Below are 3,802 nucleotides of genomic sequence, written 5' to 3'. Positions count from 1 at the left end.
TGTCCATATAATCTATTCATTTAAACGGACAAGGCACATTAATCAACATTACTGTAAATGTGCCAATATTAGCCAGCTGCTTTCTTCAACTGTTGTCCTGTGTCGAGATGTTTGGAAACCACAGCAACAGAAATCGGCAAAACATTAGTGCAGTAATACATCAACAGTTTCCGCTGTTCAGTATGTAACCATGCAAGCAAGCAACATGAATCAACAAAGCAATACTGATTATAGACATGTTGGACGCATGCCAACATGCACAACAGCAATCAGCAATTAGCAATTAAATAAAATACAACAATCATAATGGAGATTGAGATCAAAAGAACATTTCAGAGTTATGTCAGTGTAACTTTAGCGACCACTATCACAGGGAACAGACACAGTGAGTGGATATTCCCACAAACTAATCACTGATGTGTTTACACTTGGGAGAAAGGCTGATGCATTCACATGTGTATCCAGCCTGATGGATGCATCAATCCATTAAAGACCTATTAATCAGATTTCAGTCCTTCTTCAGTGCTACTAGAATGTATTTACAGCTACTTTTGTGAACCTACACCTAAGATGTATGAAGTGTAATGTGGTATAAAAAATGTTCATTCCCCATTCTATTTCTGCCTATAATTCATGTGTGTTTGACTCGATATATTTCAAAGATAGTGAACGGTGTTGATAAAATATTAACTTAAGTGTATACTATGTCTCTTTATGAACATATAGTCTACATTTGGTGATATTCTGATCATTATGTCCAGAGATACTAGGGATAAGGCAGTCAAAGCCCCCTTTAGAGGAAGCTTTTCACTTTTTTTGGTTATGGCAGGTCTCCAGACATATTAAAATAACGGGAAAAAAACATGGTTGTGCTTTGTTCTACCTCGGGTATCTCGAAAACTAAAGCCTTTTTTGGAGATACTGTATGTTCCTCTACTGTTTGATTCCCAGCAATGACCACATTTATTTTTGCTTGCTTGTAATATTAGATATCAAGGAATATAAGCTCTCATTGTGGAAGAACTCAGTAAAAGATTAACATGTGAAACAATCCGAGAGAAGCAGAGCGTACTGCATGACATCATCTTCTCCGTATATCCAGAGGTGGGAAGTATGGAGAGTGAATGCAAAGAGAATAGGCGTACAGTGTCGTCCTAGAACATTCCTCTGAGACGCTTCTGTGCAACAGGGCGGTTTCTCAGGCAACATAGTTTCATCTAATGGATTACACACACACCAAGAGGTGGGAAGTAGTGGAGTACAAATACTTAGTTACTGTACTTAAGTACATTTTTCTGGTATTTTTCTGGTACTTATTTTTCTGATGACTTTTTAATTGTACTTCTTACATTTTGAACACAAATACCTGAACTTTCTACTTCTTACATTTGAACACAAATACCTGAACTTTCTACTTCTTACATTTTGAACACAAATACCTGTACTTTCTACTTCTTACATTTTCCAAACAGGCTGGTTCCTTTAGTTTGAATGTGTGTTTGGTGGCGTGATCATTATTATTTAGAGTCATTGCGTATTGATTTGAACACGATCCGTGTATCCATCATTTCCTGGTCTTCTCTAAAGAAGAGGGACCAATGAAAACGTTGTCATGTTGTTCAGCATGGAAACATTCATTAGCTAACAATGACATTATTGTTCTATTAATATAAAGGGAGGTCAGGTACTCTTTAAAACAGCTGCTAGTTATGGGTACTTTTTACTTAAGTACATTTCAAAGCCCCTTTACTTTTACTTGAGTAAAGAAGTTTAGTCAGTACTTCTACTTTCACCAGAGTATTTTTAAACACGAGTATCTGTACTTCTACTTGAGTAAAGGATGTGTTTACTTTTGCCATCTTCTCCGTATCTGTAACCTCTCATGACTCCGTGTCGCTGCCCTCAGAGTTCAGTCTGCGGATCTGAGGGTCAGGGGTCCTGGCCTTTTCTCAGAGAAAAGCTGGCGGCCGCTCCCATCTGTCATCAGCTCAGTGGCCAAATGACTTGTTCTTTACTGGGAGCCAACAAGATGGATGGAGCCACTTCATCACAGCGTATTGGGGGCAGATTGGACGCTCTGCACTGCATGAATCTTTGACAGCAAGTCCTCCCCCGCCCTGACTCCTATGGTTACCATCAGGGCAAAGTAGATTACAGCTAACTCATTAGCAGCACTACCACTGTGACTGCATATTTAATTCATGATTTTTTACACCCATCAACATTACAGGAAGTGTGATACTCAGAGCATTTTCACACCATTAAGAGTTGTTTCGCTATGAAAGATATAATAAATTATGAATTTTCCTACAAGTTGAAGACTTTAATTTGCATGCACAGAGGATGTCTTATTAAATTATTCTGGCAGCACTGGGCATCTTACAGTGGTGCTAGTTAAAGGGATGACTGCACATACAATGCTAGGATACAATTAAGAGAACCATATCCAAAGTTATCCCAAGATAAATATTGTATATGTAGCAGGATGAGAGTCCTAATCCCTTGGAAAGCATATTCTCCTCTTTTGGCTCTTGTGAGCATATCACCACCAGGGGGCACCCTATAAAAGGGCAGAGGTTTCTAGCTGGCTGTCTCTTGTTTGTTGGTACACAGACCCGCCCCACTTGCGTGTTTGCCGTGTTTGCTTCCGCCACCGGTGCAGGTATGTTGCAGTTGCATTGCTCGCTTCGGGAAAGGTTCTGCAATTTGCCAGCGTATTGATACTTAGCCCTGCTTTGCCTCAGCTAGTGGTGGATCCTCCGGGTGCAGCCTGTCAACGCAGCCATAGAAAGCATGAAGCTCTCTCCTCTCTGCGTCATCGATAGGAAAGCCTGATCGGTATGTGCGCTGTACGGCGATCTATTTAGTCAATCCACCTCATTACTTTTATTGATATTAACGCTGTATTTATTCATAAACCTAGGGCCAATCCAATGATTAAGGGACATCTGCTGTTTTGCTTCACCGGAGAAAGTGTATTTATCGACACCAACTGCTGTTGATCCTGCCTAAATGTTTGGGCTGCTGCTACTGTGTTGCTGCTTCTGATTGCTGCTTCTGGCCAGCTTTGCGTCGCCTACTGCGGAGGCTCGCTCACCAGTTAAAGTGCTGCTTTAACTGCACGCCTTCCTGCTGCCTTGCTTGGGCCGACACTCGAAGTGTGGAAGTCATTGAACTCTGGGGCTAACTCCCCCCTATAACTTGTCCTTACTTTGGCCAACTTGATTTAAATTAGTTTGTTTATTTTATTCTAGTTAATTGTTTATTTTGTTTAACTGAACCTTTTATCTTGTGATTTGTTTTATTCTTAAATGTTTACACAAGTTATCTGTTTATGAGAACATATTTGCTATTGTGTTTGTTTATTACTTTGATTTACTTATTTAGCCCCCATTAACTGCATTTCCCTCTTTGTTTCCCTACTTAGTTACTGAGAGCTGAAGGTGGTGGTGCTGGTGTCCAAGGTGGTGGTTTTCCTCTCTTCTTTTGTGTGTGATGTGCTCCCCCGGGATTTGATTTCCTGCACGTATGACTGGGGTGATTTAAGTTTGGTTTGTTTGGGGATCCTTCCACTCACTCGTCGACCCTATCCCCCCACTGGTAAGCCTCAGCCCCTAATTCATTTTGTTTCCCTTTGTGCTACAGCCCTGTGTGACTGTTTTAAACTGCATTTTAAACTATTGACTTGTGCTAAATAAAATTGTATATTTTTGATAAATTGAAACCACGTCTCCGGCTCCATTAGTATTCGAACCTATGTGTCCTCTGAAAAAGTGTTAATATTTCCTTGGGTGAAACTCCC

At 40.4% G+C, this 3,802-nt stretch overlaps 1 long non-coding RNA gene across 1 annotated transcript; it reads left to right on the top strand.

Moving 5' to 3' along the window:
• Nucleotides 1–2,503: 2,503 nt before the first annotated feature.
• LOC117494894 lies at nucleotides 2,504–2,981 on the top strand. The gene is made up of 3 exons (XR_004557138.1): nucleotides 2,504–2,662; nucleotides 2,749–2,838; nucleotides 2,924–2,981. It is a non-coding gene; the product is annotated as an uncharacterized LOC117494894 (long non-coding RNA).
• The last annotated feature ends 821 nt before the right edge of the window (nucleotides 2,982–3,802 follow it).

This window comes from Trematomus bernacchii, unplaced genomic scaffold (assembly GCF_902827165.1).
Source record: "Trematomus bernacchii unplaced genomic scaffold, fTreBer1.1, whole genome shotgun sequence".
Lineage (NCBI taxonomy): Eukaryota > Metazoa > Chordata > Actinopteri > Perciformes > Nototheniidae > Trematomus > Trematomus bernacchii.
Note: the sequence above shows the minus strand (reverse complement) of the source record. Positions and strands in the feature narration are given on the sequence as shown.